At 41.7% G+C, this 26,705-nt stretch overlaps 1 protein-coding gene across 30 annotated transcripts in view; it reads right to left on the bottom strand.

The window, feature by feature from the left end:
* DTNA (dystrobrevin alpha) overlaps positions 1–26,705 on the bottom strand; it is a 351,246-nt gene that overhangs the window by 169,222 nt on the left and 155,319 nt on the right. For all 30 annotated transcript variants that reach the window (XR_015242529.1, XM_086682719.1, XM_086682721.1 and 27 more), the window contains exon 2: positions 19,090–19,220. The gene's annotated coding sequence lies outside the window, so the exon portion shown is untranslated. The remainder of the gene's footprint in view (positions 1–19,089; positions 19,221–26,705) is intronic.

The raw sequence follows: 26,705 nt of genomic DNA, 5'->3' as shown, positions 1-26,705 counted from the left end.
ATATATTTTTGACAAACAGAGAGCACGAGCAGGGGAGGGGCAGAGAGGGGCGGGGGGGAGACACAGAATCCATAGCAGGCTCCAGACTCTGCACTGTCAGCCCAGAGCTCAATGCGAGCTCGAACTCATGAACCACAAGATCATGACCTAAGCTGAAGTTGGAGGCTCAACCGACTGAGCCACCCAGGTGCCCTGACTTTGCTGTTTGTAATATCACCCTGCTGACTCTAAATTCATGTCTGAGGGGCCCCTTCCCAGTTCCAGTTTGGCATACTCTGTGAAACTCCACAAATGTGCTCCAGGGTCCAAGGCAGGACCAGGAGTTACTTGGAGGCAGGTAGCACAGTTTTGTCGCTGTTGCCGTTGTTGTTGTTGTTTGCTCAGAGGCAATCAGTGTGGCAGCATCTCTACAGCCCCCTTCCACTGACAGCAAAACAGAGTGGATACTGAGAAGAAGCAAATATTCTCTCAGGTCAAAATCTGTCCTGAGGAGAACAAAATGGAAAAAGGTTCCAAGAGAGTTGTGAGGTCAGGATGCTCTGAGTTTGAGTTGATATAAAATCAGGCAGAGGTCTTTGATAGACTCCGAGTTCTTTTCTGTCCTTGTATCCGGTTGGGAAACCAGAAGATCTGTGGGGTTTGAGTGGCAGACTGTCAGGGAACTTGTAGGAGCAGGGGACTAAGTACTTGTCTGGTCACCCTCTGTGACAATCCCATATCCTGTAAAAGCCAGGCGTGTTTGCAGAGCCACGATGACGTCTTCGTTTGACAGAATATATTCTTTCTCAGTTCGAGGGAAAAGAGGAGGACATTTCTGAAAATCAGGTCTGCTCATGAAGTCAAAGAAACAGGCATATTCCCGAGAAGTCACTCTTGAAAGAATTCATTTTCTTAATCTGAATACACAGTTACACAAAATTATTACCTCTTGGTCTCTTCCGCCTGACTTATTCTAAAATAAGATGACTTATTCTAATTCAATAAATTTTAATTAAGTGTCTTCTAAAAGCCCATATTGTATAGATGTAGGCGGGAGAAATATAAATAGCCTACAGCCTAGAAGGGGAGATAAGAATATGGATAAAGAAAATATAGCCGTAGATACAATATATGAAAAAAATATAATTAACTGACTTGAGAGTAGATAGATAATTTAATTAGGTCCGTTTAGGCAGAACATTTAGGGGGGGAAATCATCCATTCAGTGTGCCCCAAGCTTGGAAAGCGGTTGCTGTTGGGATATTAGGTATATTTTCCCAGATGCTTTTGCTTTGTGCTTGGGTACTAGGGCTACATCTGCGCGGTATACACGCTAAAAGCTCCATGGACGGATGCCTGATGTACCTAAGAGCATATTCAGTGACCAAGATTAGATATAGGAGTGATAAGTTACTGAGTTTCTCCCCTCCTTTGTTATGTGCTCCTCAGAAAGGATAAGTAATTAGTTGGTGGCAAGGTGAGGGGTGCGGGGGGGGGGGGGTAGTAGCTGTCTCTACAGTCGTATGTGTGTATAAATCGTAGGTAATGAGATGGAGAGACTGGGAAGCAAATGCCATGCCATGCACCTTGTGGGCACTCAATCAAAGTTCATTATCGATGCCAACTTTGATGAAAATAAAGGGTATTATAACATGAAGTAAGTTAGGAGAATAATTAAAGGCAAGACTATAGGAGAAGAAATTATTAAGGAAAACAGATTAAACAGCTGGAAAAGGATACAAGGTGACTTAGGGGGAAAGATAAAAGTATATGTGGTTAAAGAGAACATATAGCACAATTATCCAGGGGGTAAGAGAAAAAGAATACTGACGAGGAGCGCCTGAGTGGCTCGGTCCGGTAAGTGTCTTGACTCTTGATTTCTGCTCACGTCGTCATCTCACGGTTCCTGAGATCAAGCCCCATATTCGGCTCTGAGCTGACAGCATGGAGGCTGCTTGGGACTCTGTCTCTCTCCCTCTCTTTCTGCCCCTCCCCTGCTCACGGGCTCTCTCTCAAAATAAATAGTTTTTTTTTTTTTTATAAAAGAATACTGAAGAAATACACAATTGAGAAAGTTGTCTGAATAAGTGAAGACAAGTTGACAAAGCAGTGTCTGAAATGTCATTGTATATACCTACATGAATTTCATGATCGGAATGAATGACAAAGTTTCATTTGATAGCTAAACACGCCTTACATAAATTGACCCACAATATAAAGATATTGGGCGCTTTGGACCCTCCTGGGTGTCTGTGGTGGTAAACACTCCATCAGTAGAGATCACCTAACATCTCCGAGGTTCTGGTACGTGACACCAGGGAGTTCACTGGAGTCAACCTGGGAGGCATTATCCTTCTCCATACTTCACACTGGTTAATTCTCCATCAGGTCACTGCATTCTGTTTAGAGCCTCTCAGTGACATGTGAAATGGAGAAACTGGAGAAACCATCATACAACGGGGGAACAATGAGCAGGAAGGGAAGTCGCATAAAAGCCGGCCAGGGAGGCACTTACGCATGTGAAAGGCTATCTGCGCATAAGTAATGGTGAGCAGGTGGTCTTCATTTGTTTATGGAAGGCACCACGCTATGTGTTCGCCAGGTGAGACATCAGAAAGGATCCCTGACATAATAACAAAACCAGGGCGTGTAAGTAACACAAGGCCGAGAGGCCTCAGCTCCTACTTTGTTCATCACAGATGAATCGCCACTCACGTTCATTATACAGGTAACGACACTTGACCTCCCAGTGGAGACACAATTCTGTGTTCATATGTTCCTATACACACACATTGAGAAGACAGAAACCTTCAGTCATACATCCGATTCTGTGGCTTGGATTGCCCACCCATACGATCACACTTGTGGCACTTAATATGCAAAGTGTAAGAACAACTCTATTTGTTTCATCTATTCAGGCTCTATGATACCTTTGATAAACATTGTAGGCCGATTAAAAAAATGAGAGTAATCAAAAATATTTTCTAATCACTTCTAACCCCACTGGCCACAAGTAATAGTTTTGAATTGATCTATTCATATCTGTTTCTAAGTACCTATGTAGCTTCATTTTAAAATGGATTGCCGGATGGGTGAAATGGGTGGTGGGGATTAAAGAGGACACTTATCACGGTGAGCACGGAGCCATGTATAGAATTATTGAATCGCTACATTGTACACCTGACTCTAATGTAATGCTGTATGTGAACTAGACTGGAATTAAAATTAAAAACTTAATAAAATTAAAAATACACAGAAACACACTTTGAGAATGGTAAAAAACAAAAATGCAAAACAAGAGAGAATAAAACGGATTGCTACCTTTTTTCTTTTTTTCTGTTTTTTGAGAGAGAGAGCATATGAGCGGGGGAGAAGGGCAGAGGAAGAGAGAGAAAGAAATCTCAAGCAGGCTCCACGCTCAGCAAGGAGCCCAATGCGAGGCTCAATCCCACAACCCCGGGACAATGACCTGAGCTGAAACAAAGAGTGGGACAGTTGAGCCACCCAGGAACCCCTAGATTGTTAGTTTTAAAACTGCAACATTTTCCATATTCTAAAGGAGGCTACAGGCCTCATGACTACCTTTGAGGAAGAATGCTCTTTTTTTTTTTTTTTGGAATAAACTTTAAGGGGCTTATGTTTATATATAAACTAGCCTACAAGAGAGGGATGAAGGAAGAGAAATTAGGTCATCCTGTGAGACAGAGGAAAATGCTCCCTTCGCTATGAGTTGTATAGCTGAAAGACTGTGAGTTGTTAACCGGAATAAGAAGGGTTTGGGGACTAGATCCAGGGAGGATGGGTGTTGACGTTCTGGACACGGGGAGCAAGGTCCAGGTCAGAGGGACTTCCTACCTGTAGGGGAACCAGGTTCTAAAACATGGTGGCCCAGGAGGAAACAGCCAATATGGGATCCCTTTTGAACGGTATGACTATGGTCTAAGGAATAATGATGCTGATGACTAATTTTAAATTATTCTGAGTTATAATAGCTCTGTTATCATCAAGATTTTAGGAAAGCTTTGAGAATTGCCCTTAGCTTCACAGTGAGTAATTAAGTCTGTGTCCATGCTTGGAATGGGGTCTAAAGAAAGAATAGGCTTCCTGAGAAAGTGGTATTTGAGATGACACCTGCGAAGAAGGGGGAGGAGTCTTTGAGGCAAAGGGGCGAGCATGTGTGAGGTCTCTGAGAGGGGAGAGAGCCCAGTGTGCTCAAGGAACACAAGGAGACCAGTGTGTTTGGAGCGCTATGCATAAAGGGCAGAGGGTCATGGCATGCAGACGTTGGCAGACCAAGGATTTGAGGGATTCTAAAATTTATTCTAAGTGCAGTGGGGAGGTTTGAAGGATTTAAAACATGAGAGGAACATAATCCAACTTTTATTTTTTACAAGAGTGTCCTGGCTACGGGGTGGAGAACGGACAGGAGAGGGGCAAGAGTATTTAAAGAGCAGCCAGTCTGAGGGCCAACTGTGGATTCTGAACTAAAATGCCACCAGTGGAGACAGTGAGCAGTGTACATGTTTGAAATATATTATGGAGACAGAATTGACAGGACCCCTGTACAGACTGAATGAGGGAGGATGAGTGAGAATAGAAAGGAAAGAAGGGGTGCTTGGGTGGCTCAGTGGGTTAAGTGAATTACTCTTGATTTCAGCTCATGATCTCACGGTTCCTGAGACAGAGCCCCATGTTGGGCTTTTTGCTGATGGCAGAGGGGTGGGAGGTGGGGCGTGGGAGGGGGAAGTCTGCTTTGGATACTATGTCTTTCTCTCTCTCTGACCCTCCTCTGCACGCTCTTGTGCTCCTGCTCGCTCTCTCTCAAAGATAAATAAACATTAAAAAAAAAAGAGTGGAAAGAAAAACTCCCAGCATTCAGAAATAAATGGAGGTGCCATTTACGACAATGCAGAAGTTGGCTACAGGAGCTTGTTGCGGGAATGCGACAACGGGTAAGCAAGGCAAAGTGCTGAATTTGAAATGTTTCTGAGGCACTGCTCAGTAATGTCACATAAGCTGTGTCTATATCTGCTCGAAGCCCTAAAGACAGGGCCCGAATGGAGATGTACATGTGACAGCTGTAGGTGCAAGAGACTTTTGTAAAGCCAGGGGAAAACAACCATGGAGAAACGTGCCCAAGACTCCTCTCCAAGACAGAGGTTCGGGGAGGTAAGAGAAAATCCTTGCGAGTGTGTTTCTATGGAAGCTGAAGGGGAGTTCTTCAGGAATGAAGGGGCGGTCTTTGAGTTGAAAGCTACTGAGAGGCTGAGTAAGATGACAATGGGAAAAGCATTCACTAGCTTTAGAATAGGGAGATAATGAAGACCTCAATAAAACCCCTTTTCATGAAAGGGTGAGGGGCAGAAGAATGGAAGGTGAGGATGTGGACTCACACTGGGTAAACCAGTTTTTGTTTTTGAGAAAGCCGGATCTGTAGGGGAGCAGAAGGAGGGCAGCAAATGAAAGGAAACATGAAATCAAGGGGATATTTCAAATACAGGAGACTCTAGAAAATATTTACATGCAGAAAACAGCAGTCCACTAAGGGCAGACAGACTGATGACATGGGAGAGAAAATGGCTGACTGCATGTGCACAGTCCTAAGAGGGCAAAGGGGGACCAGATACAGAGTAAAAAGTGCAGAAATTAATTCTTCTGTGATGTGAAGGGAGAAGGATGCAGATGAGGGTATGTGTGCACATTTGGGCATGGAAAGAGGGAGTTCCTTTCTAGTGGCTTCTGTCATGTCAATGAAGTCAAAAGCAAGGTTGCTAGCTCAGAATGAGGAATGGGGAGAAGGCTTTGATGCAAGGAGAGAAATAATGAGCTAGTCATTGTGGAGAGTAGAATGAGAGGACTACTGAAATAGTAGGACTGCCACGGAATGTTGCGAGCACATCTGACGTCGTGATCATGACTCTAGGATGCTCAGTCGCGTGGCTTTCTTTGACAAAGCTCAGCCAAATAGGTGAAAGTACAGGAAAGGCAGGTAAGTGGGTTCATCTACTTGGCTTGGCTGTTGCCTGGCGAATAGACAGTAGGAAAGACATGCAGGGAGGTGAAGGTACATAAAAGGGAACGGACCATGGAGTCTAACCAGGCAAGGAGGGAAGTAAAAACAGAAGGTGGTTGTTTGATAGTGAGAAAGAATAGGGACAAAAAGACTTTGTAACGAACACAAAGAGTTGCAAGTGTGGAGATCAGGACAAGCTGGAGGGGGAGGATATGGTGTTTGGAGAGCGAGATGTCTTGCTTTCTTTTTGATGGTGCAAGTGGTTCAAAGAAGTAGATGGCTGAGGTCAAATGGAGGGATTTATTTCTGGATATGAGGAAGGTATTGATTGGATCATCCACGGGTATACTGAAGTTATCAAGAATAAAGCACCTTAGCAGCACCAATGAAAGTTCTGTAGGAAACAGATCTAAGCTCTAATCCTGTGATCTAGATTTTGTATGGTGGGAGGTGCTGGTGGCTTTCTTCATCACTGCATTGATAGAGCTTCCTTAAGTATTAATTCAACACCAGAGGAAAACAGCCGAGAAAGGCGGAAAGAAACAAGGTCCTGACCACAAGATCCTTTGAGCCTCTGAACTGCCCTTATTTGCAGCCTGACCATTCCTATTTTGTTAAACTGGCCTGAGTGAGTTTTCATTTTTTTTTTTGTCACTTGCAAATACAAGGCATAAACTAATACAAAAGTGTCTATTTCACAAAAGAGAAATACATGGAAATATAATGGATTTGTTGCTTACCTAATATCCATTTTTCTTTGCTGGTGGAATTGTTGTCTGTACTTCCACCATAGGTCACGAGGAAGGGTCAAAGTCAATCACTGCTATTTCAATCACCTTGTCAGCGGTGCCAGTAAAACATAAAGGAAAAGCTGCTGGGGGGTGTAGTGGATTCAGTAGTGCGAGGGTTCATTTTACGTGTCAATTTGACTGGGTCATGGTTGCCCAGATATTTCATTAAACATTATTCTGGATGTGTCTATGAGGGTGTTTCTGGATGAGGTTAACATTTGAATGGGTAGATTTAGTAAAGCGGATTGCCCTTTCCAACGTTGAATGTTTGAAAAGAACAAAATGCTGAGCAAGAGAGAATGTGCTCTCTGCCTGATGGTCTTGGGGCTGGGACACTGGTCTTCTCCCGCCTTCAGACTCAGACTGGAACTTACTTCATTAGCTCTCCGGCTTCTCAGGCCTTTGGGTTGCAGACACAGGGCTTTTCCCAGACTCCATAATTGTGTGAACCAATCCCTTATAAAAAAATCTCCTTCTCTATATAGCCTATTATAGCTCCTAATACAAGTAGTGGCCCTAAAAACTTCATGGTCACCAAGAAACTCAGAATGTGACCTTATTTGGAAATAGTCTTTGCAGATGTAATTAATTAAGGAGCAAGAGGAGATCCTACTGGTTAGCGTGGGCCCTGATAAGAGGAGAGGACAAGGAGAAAGACACACCCAGAGAAAGCCATGGGGAGATTGGGACAGAGATTTGAGTGACGCAGATACAAGCTAAGGAAGTCAACGATCGCTGGAGCCACCAGAAGTTAGGAAGAGGCAAGGAAGGACTCTTCCCCAGAATCTTTAGAGGGAGCATGGCCCTGCCAACATCTTGATTTCAGAATTCTCTATTTTAGAAACTAGGAGAGAATAAGTTTCTATTATTTCAAGCCACCAAGTTTGCAATCATTTGTTATAATGTCCGTAGGAAGCGAATGCAGGGAGTTTCTGGGAAGAGTCTCTTTACTCAAACAAGAGGCTCATGGGGAGAAGAGAAAAAGTTGATGGACAAGGAAATGGCAAAAGGTTCCACGTGGCTGGGGCACAGGTTGAGCGGTGAGTCAACTCCCAAGAAGAGCCTGAAGAGGTAGCTGGGCTCAGCGTGCTATCACCGGAAGCATGGAAAAGCAGCAGATGCTAGACCGTGTGAAGGACCAGGTCAAGGGAATTGTGAGTGGAGAAGCAAAGCCATTCTCTGAAAACAGGTCTTTGTTTTCTTTTTACATGCTACAGACGACGGCCTTCTTTTTCTGCATGTGTTGGCTAAAGTGAATTGTCTGCTTCCTGTTTTGTGATTGTCCACATTCCCTGGGGATTCTGCACCGCCTACGCCCAACTGCTGCCCTTGCTCTTGGGGTAGTTCAGACTCCCCGAGGGGCAGGCAATGAGCGGGAGAGAGGGCTTCTCTGACAGGAGAAATCAGCTTGTCACCCCATCGCCCTCAGTGTGAGGAGACTGCTTGCTACTCAGGCATCTCTGTTTCATACAATCAAACGTTTGGTGCACAGTTTGGTCCTTTTTACACTCTATGCCCTGACCTGAAATCCCATCTTCCCCACTAATGTCACCTTCCAAAGAGGGATGTTTTAAAGTGAAATTTCCTTTTTCAGGAAGACCCTGTCCCCTTCAAACACTGTCATCTCTTAGCCAACACAAGTTCCTAGAACCCAGTCACTCACTCTGGACGTTGACAGGGGACAAACGGGCTGTGATGAACTACCCTGTCAGTCTGCTCCGATGACACATACGCATTCTAACGGGGACCCTCTGGAGACGCAGAGTTTCAGACAACACAGGAGGCAGTTGATGCAGGTAGTTTTGGATCGAGGAGCGTAGTGACCTGACAGGAGCTGATCTTTGGAGCCTCATCTACTTTGAATTCAAAATCCACTACCTGCTGACTGCATGGCCTTGAGCAAGTTACTTAACCCCCCAAACCTCAATTTCATCGTCTAAAAATAAGGGTAAGAGTCGCACCTACCTAACAAAGCGGCCGTGAAGAATAAGTAGCTAACGTATAAAGACAACCTAACGTGGAGCCTGCTATGAATCACTGTGGTTCTTAATATTTCAGAGCAGGGGTTCTCAACCTGGATACTACTGACACTTTGGGACAGGTAAATTCTCTCCTTTAGGAGACTATTCTGAGCACTGTAGGATGTTAAGCAGAATCGTGACTTCTACTCACTAGAGGCTAACAGCATTCCACACCTCCTCCATCCCTGAGACATGACAATACAAATGTCTACCAATATCACCAAATGTTCCATGGGGGGCAAAATTGCCCACGATTGAGAACCACTGCTTCAGAGTCAAGTGGCAGATCTTTGCACACCTCTTAATAACAGTGGATGATGATTTTCTGCCTTGCCTCGATGTGGGGTAGAGGCCACACAAATGATTTGGTTATGAGTAATAACATTTTTCCTACTTCAGTAAAAAACTATTTTTTTCCGAGCACTGAAGCCTGTGTGTCTTGTCTGGTGTGCTTCTTCAAATTTTCCTCTCTATGGGCAAGGGAGGTTGAAACACATTGTGAGGGTGGGATCTGACTGTGGAATCACTTTCCAACACTGGCATTCCTTTGTTATCTTATTTTCCTCCTTAAACACTCAGCCCCATCTCGCTTCCAACTCAATAGGATGGTCATTACTATTTTCATAAAAAATGTAATGTCCCCCTCCTCCTTTACTTGAGTAAAATATTTAATGAAGGGGCAACATTTCATCCTGGGTGTTTGGGATCCCAGGCTTACAACCAAGTAATCCAGTTAGAACAGAATGGCATTGTAAGGATGCACTTTGATTTGCTGGTTGTGTTTTCTTCAGAAGGCATCAGGCAGGAATTTTTTGTTTTGTGGGTTGATTTCACCATCCAGCTAAACGTGCTCTTAAGTCTACCCAGTTTCCCTTTGCTTCTACATTTCTTTAAAAATTTTTTTTTATAAATGTTTATTTATTTTTTGAGAGAGAGAGAGTGAGCAGGGGATGGGCCGAGAGAGACGCACAGAGAGCTGTCAGCACAGAGCCCAATGCGAGGTTCAAACCCAAGAACCATGAGATCATGACCTGAGCTGAAGTCGGATGCCCAACACACTGAGCCACCCAGGTGCCCCACTTCTACGTTGCTTTTTAAAACATTGGCCTTTCAGGGGTGCTTGGGTGGCTCAGTCAATCAAGCATCTGACTAAGGCTCAGGTTTGCGATCTCATGGTTCGTGGGTTCGAGCCCTGCATTGGGCTCTGCATTATGGAGCCTACTTGGGATTCTTTCTCTCCCTCTCTCTCTGCCCCTGCCTCCCCCTCTCAAAATAAATAAACTGAAAAAAATAAAATAAAATAAAAGGGAAAGAATCCCTGTTTCAGAATCCTTAAAAACTTCAACTTGAAAAAGGTAATACTACCAAAGAATTGAATAAACACTGAAATATTTTCCTCCCAAAACTGATCAAACAGAATCTAAACATTTAGAAAAAGCTGTTTGAGAAAGTGAGTCCTAGCAGACATTTCATTCTGTATTCTGTAAAAAGTGTATCAAAGACGTTAGGCTCTGGTCTTGTTGCTTTTCCAGTCATTCTCCTTTCCCCTATCAGACCATCTAGAAGAACATCATATTAAATACTAATTTTCATTTTTATGATTTAATGAGCTACTTCTGAGAAAGCTACTGTTTCGCCAGCCCATTAGAAATGTCTGGAATGGCGAGTGCTGAATTAAGCCTTAGGTCACCGGCTGAAAGTAATGTCAGTGTTTCCGTTATTCATTTATGTTCTTTAGCCCCTCGGACACACCTCCACTGGTTACTAGGCAACCACAGCTTCCTGCAGTTAGTATACATTAAGCATGAACCCTATGCGTGAGTATGGAAAGGATCTGAATATTCGAATGAGAAGGCAATCATGAGCTGCATCGGACTATTATCTTTGTTATTAGGTAAGAGAAAATGTGGGGAACTTCACTATTTGTCAGAAAGTGGATTAATAATATCTTACCGAAAAGCTTTCACGCATACAGGTGCACCCGTACACACAATAGCCTCAGAGCTGGCGGATATGGAAAACCTCAAAGGAGTCCTCTTTAGGAGATGGAGAAATCCCTGTTAAGAACTGTGTTTAGGACAGGAATCTGTAAGCCCTGCTTCTCAGGCCCTTTCACTCCTTGTACGGTGGGAAGGGAGAATCTAGGAGAGAAGGGGAAGGGTTTTATATCGGGATAATTTTACCACTGTACTTAAGGTCTGCCAATGTTCCCTGCCCAAGGAGAATTCAAAGTGCCGTGGGGACGTGCCAGCGATTCAGGTGGGGGCGTGCTTTGTGTTACTCACGGCGGCACTGTTGGCCACGTAGGAGGTGTGTGAACTGAGCGGGGCTATATCCGTGCTGGATAAAACAGAACTCTACTGAATTGAGGTCATGAGAGGCTCATTTGCAGTGGCTGAATTGGGAAGAATGTAGTCTTATCTGGTGATGAGGCTTTTTTATCTTCACATGTGCCTTTCGTGGATGCTACTACTCTGGGAAGAAATTCAACTTCGGAAGGGAAACCATGTGATACTACAGTTGTTCATATATATTAGGAAAAGGTGGTGTAATAATAAAAACATGCTCTTAGAAAAAGACAGCCACCCTACTTATCTATTCAACTAGAATTGGAAGAATAGTATGATACGCACACATAAACACAGAAAAAATTCCAGCCTACTGTTATGGAATTGTAAGGAATGACAGAAAAGAGAGCTACATTATTCATCTATCTTTGATCATTTGAAACTATCAGATTCACTGTGTAATATTTTCCTGAAATAAACTGTACAGATTTAAAAGTCAGCTTCTGAAAGTTACAAAAATCAATTGATGGTTAAAATACAAGCGCAAACCATAAGCTGTCACTCACACGAAGGCACTAACATTAAAGCACATTACGATGAACTTTTGTAAACACACCATAACCCTTAGTTTTTGATAGGAAAGCGTTGTTCCATCCATTTTTGTGATGATCATGGTTTTAAAAATCCTGCTTACATATGGTAAATAGCATTCTGCAAACTCTTCTGGGAAATTAAAGGGGAAATCAGCACACAAAAGAGAGAACTCAACAGGCAGGGCCATAACCGGGAGCTGTGAATAGAAGTCTTAGTTTTTCTAAGATATATTTATATAAATATATATTTATATATTTATATATATTTATATATATTTATATATTTATATATATATTTATATATATATATAAATATATATTTATATAAATATATATTTATTTATTTTACTCAGAGATAGACACTGCAGGGTACATATGCTACTCATATTAAAAAAAAAATTCTTTCTCACTCTGGAATATTAACAAGTTATCCACATAACAATAGTAGACCAAAGACACAGGCCTGTCTCTTTTTGTTTTAATATACGGGGTATTTATAGATCGCACTATTTTACATTTTTCTAAGAAACGAGTACGTTGCAATCACTTTAGTTGCCATTTTTAGCATCACATTATGCCTGTCAGCACCTGGACTATTTTGGTATTCCCGTTAAAGGGCCGTTTATGGCTTTTGTGCTCCGGCTTCACACACGTGCACACCAGACAATACGCAGGATGTGAGCCAGGAAGACATTTCTGGTTTTGCTCAGCCATATGTCCAACACCTAGCAAAGCTCCTGATAGTTCTCAATAAATACTTGATGAATGGTAAATCTACTTCTTTGTTTTGTGAATAAAACCAAATCAACCTTGTTTTCTGAGTCTTTTCTTACATCTAGAAACTTCTCCTGGAGGAAAATAAGATCAAGAGTATAGAAACACTGGCTCATTTGTTGTATGATGGGCAGGAGTTTGGTGGTAGGAGACTCAAATAGGTCCTCGTTGCAACTTTGCTGCTCACTGGGGGGGTACTACTTAACCTCTCGGCCTCAATTTCCTCAAATGTAAAATTAGGAGTCGCTACGTGGCCCTGAAATTCATATGTTGAAATCCTAATGCCCAATGTGATGGTATCAGAATGTGGGAGGGGACTGTGGGGTTGATTGGGTCATGAGGGTGGAGCTCTCATGAGTGGGATTATAAAGAAGGCCTGACAGAGCTCCCTAGCCCCTTCTGCATGTGAGGACACAGACAGCAAGTGCCTGCTTTGAACCAGGGAATGGGCCCTCATCAGAATGAGACCACACCGGTGTCCTAATGTACTTCCCAGCCCGCAGAATTGTGAGAAATTTCATTCTTTATAAGCTACCCAGTCTTTGGCATTTTGTTATAGAGGCTTGAATGGACTAAGAGAGGGGTCTAGGTGAAATAATCAGAAATATCCTTTCTGATGCTTAAATTCTGTGATCCTAAGACATAATCGATGGCAAATCAAAGTAGGATATTACCTGAAATAATTATGCCTTATTTATCTCAGGCTCCCAGTTGCCTAGCACAGAGCCAGGAAACATTAAGAGATGTGTAATATATTCTTAAAGAGCAAATGAGCGAATGATCATTATAGGTATAAATGTGGCCTGAGCATCGTCAAAATTTTTCACCAGTGGAAGAAACCCTTCTCTATGGATACCGATATTTGCAATTAAAATGAAGTCAGAAGATTGCTGTTTGCAAATTTAGAGTTTTATTCATACCAATTATTTTTCTTATACATGATAATTGAATAGTGTGATTTTTAGAAAAATTCAGAACACGTTTATGTACCCTCTTAAGAAGTGCTAAGCATGTCATTATGTCTACAGAATGATTAACTTTGTATCCAAAACAAATTTTTTATAATTAATTACAAATATTCATTTCATAAATATTTTTAAAGAGAAAAAAGAGAGACAGAAATCCTTGCCTTAAAAAGCCCCCAGCACTGGTGGTGATTCTATATAATGCATAGCCCTAAAATTCTATCAGTCGACAGCATTAGACATCATCTCCAAGCTTACGCTCACATCAATACATGAGGTTTTTGCACAGTCTCAGAACCACAAGGTGCTGTACCTTTGAAACTCTTGTTGAACAGAAATATTGCTAATTTTGGCATCAACCTAAACATAAACTTATTTGCCAATGAGAAAAAGATCTGGAGACTTAAAAATAGCTTATTCCTCAGGAAGTACTTTAAATGGAAAATTCTAGCATTATCTTATATACATATTCTTATAGGATTAAACTGCAAAGCTTTTTTAGTGAGGTAGTGTGCTCCAGTGGAAAGATACGGCTTAACATTCTCATTCTGCCACTTTGCAGAAATGTGACATCGGCAAGTTACCTACACTCTTGGAACCCTACTATTCTTATCTGAATAAGAAGGGAAACAATAGCTAATTTGAGAGGATAATATGAAGTTAGGTAAGATAATGTTCATGGAGTCTCTGGGTTGGTGCTTGGCACACCTCTGTAAGGTCCCCTTTCCCCTAAGGGAGCTCACCCTTTGCTTGTAATGCTGGATGAAGTGTTACGATCTTTACCACACTGGAAGCACCGAAGCATATCTCAAAATAACGACCCTCCAGACTTCATTCAAAACCAGAAATGAAACTACTGTGAGCTTGGTACAGGCAAATCAAAGATAAAGAAAAAACTTGGCATTTGTCCCTGAAGAAAATTTTGGAGGGAAAACAGACAGGTAACGTGAGAAATGACAAGAGGCTGTGAGTGACTGAATGAGATCGCTGTTCTCTCTACCGTCTACAATTGGAGCTGATCTCCTGGTAATGGCTCAAAGGGCTACGTGAATTCTGAGAAGGACTGACGATGATCTGTTGACCCGGGAGGAGGTCATCAATGACTTAACTGAAATGGTAACAGCAACAGCTGTGATGTGTCTCCAAAGATGACTGGGGTGTTGCAAGTCACTGGAGAGTGCATGTGTGCATGTGGGTGAGGGGGATTTGGAGAGGAGTGTGGGTGACAGGAGAGTCCAGACAGAAAAACCAGCATGAGAAACAGTAAAGGCTCAGAGAGCATGGCTTAGAGAGGGCAGATCACGTGATTCCTATGCTGGCAAAGACCAACCGATGAGGGACTACAGTAGGCCTTGAGACTCAAGAGGTCTGCTTGCTAAGGAATACATGAAATATTACTATATTTATTATATATTATATTTATATTATAAATATTATAACTTGCTAAGGAAAATACGAAATAGATTTTGTTGATGGTGCCCCCAGCACCAGCTGTGATACTGGAGTGGCCCTAGTGTATTTAGATCATATTGGCTACTGTTTCTTGGGTTCCTACCATGTACCAGGAACTGTGCTTTGTTGTTTATGGATATTATTTTCTAGTCTTCACAACTTATACATAACTTTTGAGGTTAAGGATCTGAGGCTCAGAGAGGTCAAGGAACTTGCTGCTCAAGGTTACACGTTCTTCAATGAAGCAAATGAAATAAAAGGAGAAATAGGATTTTTAAAGTACTCATTTCAGATAAAACCTTTAAAGAATGGAAATAATGAGATTTGAATATAAATCAGGAAGTTGATTTAGACAGTCACGTTTTAAAAGAAAAGGGAGAATAGGAATGTTGAAAAGGGAGAATTTGTGTTGCAAGTGAGGCCATTCACGATTAGGGCGAGATCTCTTAACACGGGCATGTTTTGAAATGACGTAAGGTTTTTAATAATAAAAAATGTTGCTCTGTGTTTTAAAGTTAATTGATGATTATATTACATGAGAGACAGTGAACATCATAATTAAGTACTCAGGGTCTGAAGCCAGACTGTCCATATTTGAATTTTTACCCCCCAACTTAACCACAGGCAGTTTATTTAACCTCCCTGGGCCCTAGTTTCCTTATCTTTAAATAAGGAAATATAATATTACTTATGTCATAGGATTGTTTAAGCATGAAATGAAATATACGTGTATATAGAATATTGTTTGGCATAAAGTAAGACCAAGTAAGCATTAGGTATCATCGCTTTGGGCCTTAGTCTTTCTTCACCAACCATTTATTTAGAAGTTATCTACAGTGAGCCAAGGGCTGGGCCAGCTTCCAGGAATACCAAGATGGATTACAGATGATTTCTGCCTTTAAACACATTTGATTTTTTCCAATATCCTACTTTGTGGCTCAGCAGAAATACTACTGACTACATCTTGTTTAAAGCACTTTCCTGAACTATTTGGGCAGCAGTAATTTAAAATCTCCATTGACAATGTTGCTCATTAGTGTAAGGACTCACACCTCCACTCCTCCCTCCTACCCTTCCTCCAACATGAGGAGGGGTTCAGCCTGAGCTATCTTTTATGACATGTGTCCCTTGACCCACCAGGCAACATTATGAAGTTAGTGAGGTTATTTCAATAGGTCCCCTCTTACTTATGTGAACCAAACCTCCAGAAGCTGAGTTTCTGCATCACTCCCTCAGGAGTCTCTGGCTTGCTAACTCATTAGACTTTTGTGTGATGCAGTATGCATTATTAATGGATGCATTTCTTTCCCTGAGAGTTTTTTTTTTTTAAATATGGCTTTATAAAGCCTCATTTCCATAAGCTGGAGAGAAATGTTAATGATTAGAACTTTCAGTGCTGCACTAAACTAAGGAAGGTTTGTTTTGAGAACATCAGTTATTCACTGCTTCAACCACACCACAAAGCTATTCACCCCTGTGTCTCTCAATTTTAGGTTATCAAGGGATCCAAGTCATTCTTCTTGTAATGGCATTTTCACATTGTCTGAAAGGATCCTCAATTAGGCATTGCAGGTTTACCATTGACATTGAATAGATGAAAATTGTTGGTAGGAGGAACACCATGTCCTTTTGAATGTACCCACAAAACATTAAAATGGACAGATTAACAGTCACGATAACCTCGGAAAAGACTGAAAAGGAAAATGTCTCCATAAATAAGTGAGAAGGAAATGAAAAAGGCAAGGTACTTGCATTTAAAATAACCAAGTGAAGTGATTTTGTGAAAAGCTACTGTAATATCAAGGAAGCCCTTTAGAGTAGGATGGTTGAGACAGTGGTAAATTGTTTGCCTGCCAAAAAAAAAAAAGACACAATGTGGCATCTGATCACTTAGCATTCCAATATAGCCAGTATTTAATACAGGAGATGTGAAATGATCAGATCATAGGGCATCTTTAAGTAGCAAACTATCATTACTGAAAGAGAAAGGTCACATCCATAATCAAACAGATTAAGTCTAGACTTAAATGTGAACGCAGGAATGGGACCATTCCTGCAGGCCCTAAGGAGCAGTTCTCATCTGTAGAGAAGTCTGTGCAATGTGAGTATTTAAAAAGTAACAATCATATTTGGTGCATACCTGAGAATTTAAAAATCTTCCCATTAATTTGATATGTAAAATAAGAATATGACAATGATTTCCTCAGTAGCAGCGAATTAACACTACAACGTTGTACAGCTTAGAACATGGCTTCAATAAATTAAGTTAAATTTTTTTCAGTGTAGAAAAACCACCCAACTTTACACTTAACTTAAAATGCATTTCCTAAGAATCATTTTCCTTGGGAGAAGCAAGGAATCCCTGTTCTCTGTTTTTCCAATAATTTTGGGAGACATTAATGAAGGATTTGTTGGTCAATTTCAATCTAACCAGAAATGAGAAAACACTCTAAATATTTTAAAAAGGGGGCGCCTGGGTGGCTCAGTCAGTTAAACATCTGACTTCGGCTCAGGTCACGATCTCGCGGTCCGTGAGTTCGAGCCCCGCGTCGGGCTCTGGGCTGATGGCTCAGAGCCTGAAGCCTGCTTCCAATTCTGTGTCTCCCTCTCTCTCTGCCCCTCCCCCGTTCATGCTCTGTCTCTCTCTGTCTCAAAAATAAATAAAATGTTAAAAAAAAATTAAAAAAAATAAAAATAAATAAATATTTTAAAAAGATGGAATTTAACCTAGAGAAATGGTTACCTGGATGATGGAAGAACTGAGAGCTAGACAGGGGATAGTGAATGAACTTGGAGATCAGCAGCAAGAAGCCAAAGGCATTACCACCCAGGAGGTCTCAAGGGAGAAAGGGAAGAGGTGATATTACTGGAGCTCAGAGTTCAAGGTCACTGGGGAAGCTGGAGACAACGGGGTGAGTCTCAGGGCAGAAAATACAGCCCATAGGGGTCAGCTGCCATGGAACCAGTAGAGTAGGAGCAGGGAAGGAATGGACTAGAAGGTAAAAACAGGCACAGACCAGCAAAACTGGAAAATAGAGTTAAGTAAAGACGTTTCTCATTTTCATTTTATCCTCCAGAATGTTACACCAGACAAGTTGATTTACTGATATTTTCAAAGGGCTCTAAGTTTAGCTCCTGGGAACCGCCTTCAAGAAACATCTTGTAAATAACGAAATCACGATTTTAGTTCCACACGCAGTCTCAATAAACCACATTTGCACACCCTGAAGATTGTGAGAGAATGAGCCCCTTCGCTTTGACGTTAATAAAAAGGATAAAGGAAGCAAGCATGGGTGTCTTTAGGATTAGATTTAGAAAGTGGTCATTGCTCTGTCAGTTGCATTGTTTTATTCAGAACTGTGAACAGAGGTTTATTCTGCTGTTCCGGAAATCGCCACTCTTCAAAGTAGATAATAAAACCACACTTTGAAAGCTGGACTCGGGAGGAGGTGGAAAGCCACACAATTTCCTCAATAAGACCACCTCTCAATTCCTCCATTCCTTTCCATTCTGCTGATAAACGACAATGGCATATTGCAGACTAATAGTAAAGCACCGATTTGCAAGCCTTTGTCTTTCATAGCATGGAAGGGTAGATATGAATGATGATGTAAAAAATATTTGTATCCATCCATTTTATGGCCAAGCAAAACAAAGCTTAATGTGTGTGAGCACGTGTGTGTGCTTAATCATACACAGCAGTTCAGAAACTGCACCTAACCTAAACCATGTCCTACTTTAATTTAAGCAGTATAAAATCTCCCCAGGGCAGCCTGTGAAATGTTAGCCTTGTCTCTCACACACAGACTTGTTAATGATCAAACTGTCACTACCATCATGAAATTTTCCCCCAGTTTATGCCTTTAGAACATAGTTTTGTCTTATTCTGGCTTATTACTCTGAAACTAAGTACTTTTGTATATTTAAAAAATTATGACCTTTAGAGTAGAATGGCGTATGAGGCATTTGCTTCATAGGAACCAGGAAGAATGTTAGGGCATCTGTACCTCACACCTCACACTTCAGGTGATTTCTAACAGTAACAAAGCCACAAAAAGCACAGAAACCAAGTCTTTGACTGTGTGGCACCTCACTAACAGTACAGAACGTTGATAACGTTTAACGCCGTTTTCTTTTCACGCAAAGGAGAGAAGCACTTTAAGGGGAAATAGTTCAATGTCCATCTTAAAGTCTTTGTTTCAGATGCACTCACCTAAAATTCAATGAAGAAACAGCATGAACTTTCCAAAACCATCTATTTTCTCTTCTTTGAAATGGCAGTTGACTATGGCATTTAAAGACTTTCCGAGCACTTCATCCAGGGATCGGTAAATCTTCATTTATCTGCAATGAGAAAACATGCTTTTGTTTAGCTAGGTAACTTACACTTGCATGTTTCCTACAAACAAGAAGCCAGAATGGGCAGATCTACAACATACGGTATTTTTCAAATCCCCTCATACACTAGTAATGCTTTGTAATACTCAAACTCAGAATCTTGGTTTTCATTTACTCTAAGAAATATTTAGAAAAATGGACGCTGGTGCCAGAAGACACTTTACAGATGAGGAGGGTGAGGCCCAGGAGGGTGAAGCGACCGTCCAAGATTAAGAAGCTGGTTAGTAACAGAGAGTGGCTTTGAACCTTGCGCTCCTGACATACTTCTCTGTTGTTAGTTGATTAAAAACCCAGAAATGCGAAAACATGGAATCTTCTGTGTTTTCCAAGTAGGTAATTTTCTGGAATATTGTGTCACCATAATTTCTACCAAAGCCAAGGAAATTAGAGCTGAGGTCAGAGTCCTCAGATGAGCATTTCCTCGAGTGGTTTAAGCCTGAGCAATCACAAGTAGAATGTCTACAAGAGAAGACTACCGCAAGGGCAACCTGACGTTATTTAATGATCCGTATGATTTATTAGGTTATGTAGTGATAACATAAATAACAAATAGTTCATAAAATTGCCTGTTAATATTTCTTCACAAAGCTGAATGATTTTCTAGTCTTGTGCCTTCTGGGAAAACTCACAGAAAAGAACTGAAAAGAGAGAGGTTCTAGATGGCACTTCCCAGAAGATTCCCCGGTGGTGACTCAGGCACTCTCTCACCATCTGCCATCAGCTAGTCTCTCTCACCAATCTTTCTTCTTCCCTTTCTCCATCTCCTTACCAACCTACAGGCTGGATGTTACCACCCCAGGTGCTGGACAGCTTGAAGCGGCAGGAAGCTGAAGCTCAGGAAAGCCCATGTTAAGATGAAGGAAAGCAGTGGGGAGGGTGGAGATGGTAGAAAATAAAGGGGAGAAGGCGTCTGATGACAGTGGGGTAGAAAAGGAAGGGACCTTCCTTCACACCCCAGATGGGAGAAAGAAAGGTACCCTCTGTCTCCAGTTCCACACTTACACTTTCCCTCCCAAGTAACTTCTTCAAACCCAGTTATCAAAAAGGATTACAGTAATTATTTTAGCTCTCATGGTTTCTAGGATGCTATGATTCTAGGCTCCTAGAGAAAATTCTATACAATAACTCCCCCTTGCTGTAATCTAAGTTTTCAGATATATTCATTATTGCATGAGATTTATTTCACAGGAGATAAAGACATGTTCACTATCCAATTAACCCTTGTTCTGTGTCATATTAGACCCCAGTCATCTTTCCCTATACTTGGATTCTTGGTACATACTTGGCATTCTTTGAATTAAATGTATTATTACAATAGTAGTGCTTTCAAACATTTTTGTTTGTTTGTTTTCTTAAAGTACATGCTACTTTTTTTTTTTTTAATTGGGGTTTCTGGTGAATTAGACCAATGCATCTGGGAATAAGTTACATATTACAAATGTCCTCTCAACCTCATGAATGCAGCTCTCCAAGCACCAAGATCAGGAAATAAATGGAAACCTTGCACAATCTTAAACACTTTTTTGTAAGACTATACAATGTGTGTATATATATGTATTACATATATGTGTATAATAAAGTTTATACACTTAGATGAACTTACATCTAGCTATATCTGGCAATACAGTGTCACTCAAGAAATCCCTTGGTATTGTATTGGCCTGGGGACTTCTTGGGATCATGCTGCTGGTTTTTGCACCGCCACCTGGCAATCTGGGGAAAAGATGTTTTGCATTTTTGGTTTTTGTCCACGTCTCTGGATTATTCCAGACTGCAAGAGACTAGGAGGGAGACGAGACTATGCTCAGAGGGAGATGCTGTGTTAAAGTACCCTGCAGGGCAGCTCAGGTTGCACGCCTTCATTGAGATCTATGACTCCAATAAAAGTTGCAACTTGAATGATACCTTGATTGGAAGCTGGCATTCATGTTTGCTCTTCCTCCTCTGCTAGAAATGGCCCTGTTTCAGCTTATATGTCTCACCCGGGCAGTGATCAAAAGCAGACGTCGAGTCTGGAGGCAGCCCTCTCCTTACCCCCCTTGGCTTCTATCCCCCCCGTGACTACTTCAGAGTACACAGAGCTGAGTATCTATAATTCTTTCTACTCTGAGCCTGAGGGTGGCAGTCTCCCAAAGTGCCACTGAATTAAAGGCATCCATCCTTCTCTCTCCTCTTGCTGCGGCCCCCGGTCACTTGCAAAGCAAAAGTCTCATGTGAACACTGGGTGGGAATAAAAACCAGTACCTTTCTCTCTTCAAATTCTTCCTTCAATTCTATGTCAGCTACCAAATTCTAGTTTCAGTAACTTGTGGCTAGAAATTAACATTTAGTGCCCGGAAATAAAATAAAATACCGTCTCCATCTTCTAGCTCCCCGAAAAGCCTTCAGTCACCGCCTGGATTGAAGGTAGAAGTCGATATCTTGCCACAAGAGAAAGGAGTATTTGGTCAAATTGGGATGCCTTATTTTAGACATATAGGTTGGGTGGGAGTGGCAGGAAGCAGATTTTTGATTAATAAAATAAACCCCTCAACTCAGAGCACATAAAAATAGAATGGGCCATCTGAAAAAAGTAACTTTCAAACTAACGGTATCAACTTACGTCTTGATAATCACTTAACGACGGTGGGATTTGGTAAAGCACACGCATTTATCACACAAGAATGGTGTAACTGGTCAGTGCCAACAGAGATTATGTGGGAGCCGGATGAATATTAGACCGGAGTGGAGTTAATCACATTTTTTATTCCTATTTATGCCTTTACTGATCTTCCCACCCAAACAGCATCCCTTCCTCCTTCTCTACTGCTTACTCTGATACATTCTCCTGCGTAGCACTTGTACTGTTATTATTTATTCATTGTTTGTCACTTCACATTAGAATATAAGCTCCCCAAGGGCAGGAGTTTTGTTCACTGCTCCCTCTCTGATGCTTCGAACACGGCCTGTCCCATAGTAGGCCAGCAGCACTATTTACTGCATGAATAATATACATAAATGGAGACTTCTCTTTTCTTATCAACATTTGATCCAATTTCCTCTTTCTTACCCCTATCCGTCGGCACCATTCTGAAAATGATTCAGTTGGATGCATTAAAGGCTTTTATTCACACTGAAAAGACAAAGAATCCAAGCGGGCATTTTATCTTTCATTGCTGTGTAGGGAAAAGCTCGCCTGCATGTTAAATGGAGGATTTGGAGATGGTGGCCTCCAGCAGTTATTCTGTAGCCTTTTCTTCTTCTTCACTTATGCTCGGGAGACTACAGTGCCATGAGTCTAGTTGACTGGATTTCAGAGGTATGGACCCCACAGTCAGATCACTGTAGTCACAGGGGGCAGGTTCTGTGTTCTGAGCAGCAGCTACAGACGAAGACCATAGACTTACAAATGGCGCTCCAGAGAAATGTGCACATGGAGAGCCACACTGCATTCAGAAACATAAGAAACCTGGTCTTTTCTGTGTTTGACATTGTCTGTTAAAGGATATTGGCTAAGAATGATTAAAGTCACTTGCGAAACATCAACTACTTGCCCAAATAATTTCTCAACAACTGAAATAGGTCCTGTTGTTTTTATGAGGGACTCTTTGTTGTCATAGTCACAAACGGCCTGCTAGGGTCTCATGCCAGGGCTGAGGCGGAGCTCAGGGTTCTGGCTACCCCTCTTCTGCAAACACAGCATCGGCCATGTTCTCAACAACAAAGAAGCTGAAAGGGGAAGAAAAATAATCCCGAAAAGGCACCTGCAGCATCTTCTAGTGTTGTAGAAAGGGGACTGAACTATGATTAGAAGTTGGGGTTTTATTTTTGTCTCTATACTAACTAGTTGGGCAAGTCATTTACTGTTAACTGAGTTTCAGTTTTCTCATGGTAAACAGACAGCAATGGTCCTTAACCAGGGGTGATTTTATACCACCGCAGGGATATTTGGTAATGTCTGGAGAAAGTTTTAGTGGTGGAGGGAAGGCAGGTGCTACTGATATCTAGCAGATAGAGGCCAGGGATGCTGTTGAACATCCTATAATGTACAGGATAGTCCCCAACAAAAAATAATGATCCAGTCCAAAATGACAGTGGAGTGCCATTTAGAACCATCCAAACCGTGGTCTGGATGTCTCAAGTCCCTCAGTTCCTAACACCATTTTATAATTCTACCACTGGTCCCATCTAGACCTCTGAAGTTGCACAAGTTAATCCTAATTCCCCTTCTGAAGCTTCCTTCAACTCTGTATATGACATCGATCTCCTTCCCATGATCTCCACCACCAGACCTTGATGTTTCCACACCAGCCTTTGAGTGCCTTCCTCATAGCACATGTGATCATGTAAAATTACCAGGGATTGCTTTTTCTCTCTGTAAGAGCATGTACAACTTGAGGGCAGAGACTGTCTTGCTTATTTCTTCATCATCTTTAGCACGTCATCTATCCTGATGAATACTAATCCTCCTATTTGTTTGAACGCGGCACCTGGGTGGCTCAGTCAGTTAAGCATTTGACTCTTGATTTGGGCTCCGGTCATGATCTCACCGTTTGTGAGATGGAGCCCTATCTTGGGCTCTGTCCCAAGAGCCTGCTTGGGACTCTCTTCCTCTCTCTCTGTCCCTCCCCCACTCATGCTGATGTGCTCTCTTCCTCTCTCTCAAAAGTAAATAAACTCAAAAAAAAATGTTTGAGCAAATGACTGGTGGTGGAACAATCAGCAAACATGAAGCTCAGCATTTTCTCACTTGGTTCCTACAGGAGGTTGTGGTGTAAACTTAGTCTGATCATCTCACCAGATTATGATCTATTGGCCCAAGAATGTCAAAGTGCCTTGGAAAGCTACAGTAAAATGGATGTGGGATAGTGGTCCTTGGACTGAATTGAGAATCCCCCCAGACACAATGATATTAGGTCAGAGTCAGGGAGAAGACTGCTTGGAAAGAGACCTTTCTGGATGCCTGTTTTTTATGTTTATTGTTTTATTTTTGAGAGAGAGAGGGAGAAAGCACACATGAGCACGGGACGGCAGGGAGAGAGGGGCACAGAGGATTTGAAGCAGCTCCGTGCTGACAGCAGCAAAAGCCTGATGTGGGGCTCAGATCGTGACCCGAGCTGAAGTCAGACTTTTAACCAACTGAGCCACCCAGGCACCCCTGCCTTTCTGGATGCTTTAAAGCTGGAGACATAGTCCTCAGGGACACTTTTGGGCACCCTCTCTGTTCCAAGGATTTGTTCGCATTGACAGAGAGTTTAGTTTGAGAACTAGGCAGGTCTTGGCTGTTTGCACATATTTCCTATTAAGGGCATAGACTGTTACTTCAAGCTCTTAGGATCAAGAGGCTGTAGCTGTGGGACAGTCTAATTGTTCAGCTCCAGCGTGGCCCCGTCACAGAAGGGCAAGATCACACAGCCTGGTGGACTCTTCCCACAGAGGATTCTAGGTTCCATAGGAAGCCCTACTGAGACTGGCTGCATCTGTCTCTCTGAAGTTTTTACGTCTGTCCAAATAATCAAAGCAATTAATCTAATTTGGGGGGGGGTTGTGCACCTGTCATTTCTTTCCCTCAAATTACAGCCTAATGGTGGCAGACACATGGGCTGTACGTCACGACTTAAGAAATATAGGTATGTATCCAGGGAAAGTAGAGTTCCTGCCATGCTGTCCCTCTCAGTCACCTGCTTTAACACTCCCTAGAACACATAACAAGACTGCAAGAGGAGATTCCAGAAGGTGTAAGAGAACGGCACGGTATTCAGCTTCACTCCTGACATTTCACCAATAGACAAGGTTAAGAAATCATTCTTCCTCACTTAGGCTAAAGTAAGATAAAACGGAAAGAACAACAACATTTGGACAAAACGGCTCTCAGAAGGAATGGACATATGCATTCAGCAGTGAATGTAGAATGACTTTACACTGTGAAGCCAGAGGCCTGCTGACATTCAGAGCCTCTTAAATAAAAACTATGGTGACTTGCCTGTCAACATCAGTTCAGCTGGGTATTCAGTCCACTGTTTTAAAGGTGCTGAGAAGGAAGAAAGTGGTTTATAAAGAATTTCTCAGTTCTGTTTTGTGCACAGCAGTTTTTTCAGAGGAACTGCCTTTGTGTTTCTTTTTTCTGTTGTATTTTACTCTGAGGATAAGGCAGGTACTTACCCAGATGACATTTGCCTTTTATTTTTTTCTTGATTATTAAAATGTTCATTTATTTTTGAGAGAGCGAGACACAGAGCATGAGTGAGGGAGGGGCAGAGAGAGAGAGAGAGAGAGACACAGAATCCAAAGCAGGCTCCAGGCTCTGAGCTGTCAGCACAGAGCCCGACGTGGGGCTTGAACCCATGAACCTTGAAATCATGACCTGAGCCATTGGCCGCTTAACCAACTGAGCCAGCCAGGTGCCCTGACATTTGCATTTTAAAAAGATGTCCCTCACCCTGTATGTTTAAGGACTTGCACTGCACCTGGCCTGTGCTGCTCAAAGAGGAGTTCAATCTTTAAGAATTCACTTGAGTGCCATAACTGTTTTCTCTTTAAAAAGAAGACATTTAAAAATAATTAGCCAAATGCTAGTATGTATGAATAAACAAGTTTAATATAAATGAATCAAGAGATGGCTGGAAACTTACAAAGTCATTTTGATAAAGTAACTTTCTTTTTAGACAATGTGGAATATGTAATAAATTAGAAAGAAAGCTAATGTTACCCGCACTACACTATCCAGAGGCAATCCCTGCAATGATTTTATAGATTTGCTTCCAATTACATATATGCATATATGTATTTGCACACACATATACAGACACAGAGTTTTTAATGAAATTAATGGATTATAAACTATATATGATTTTGTTTCAAGTTTTTTGTTTGTTTTATTTTTTGTATCCTATCATTAGTGATCCAAACATATTCAGCATAAATACTTCTCCCTTTTTGGCTATGAGATTATTTTATCAAACTTACTAGTGAAAGGATATGACATATATGACGATAATGGGCCGTCTGTACTCACTAAATGATTCTTTAGTTTCTTCCAGTACTGTAATACACTCACATTCTGCTACATTTCAGGTAAGGCAGAACTTACAAGTTCTTATAAGTTCTACATCATTAGTAGAACTTATTTTGTTATGGAAATCTCTATTGCACAAAAGCCATGCATCCCAAAATATCAGATAAAGAGGAGTCATTTTCCCAGAATTCACATTTGAAAAGAGCGATTATCTCATACTGTATCTTTTAAAAAAATAAAATGGCAGGGGCACTTGGGTGGCTCAGTTGGTTGAGCGTCTGACTTCGGCTCAGGTCATGATCTCACTGCTTGTAAGTTCGAGCCCTGCATCAGGCTCTGTGCTCACAGCTCAGAGCCTGGAGCCTGCTGCGGATTCTGTGTCTCTCCATCTCTCGGCCCCTCCCCCGCTCACACTCTGTGTCTCTCTGTCTCTCAAT

The sequence above is a fragment of the Puma concolor genome, chromosome D3 (assembly GCF_028749965.1).
Source record: "Puma concolor isolate L17-30 chromosome D3, mPumCon1.1.hap2, whole genome shotgun sequence".
Taxonomy (NCBI): Eukaryota; Metazoa; Chordata; class Mammalia; order Carnivora; family Felidae; genus Puma; species Puma concolor.
This window is presented reverse-complemented; position numbering and strand designations above follow the sequence as displayed.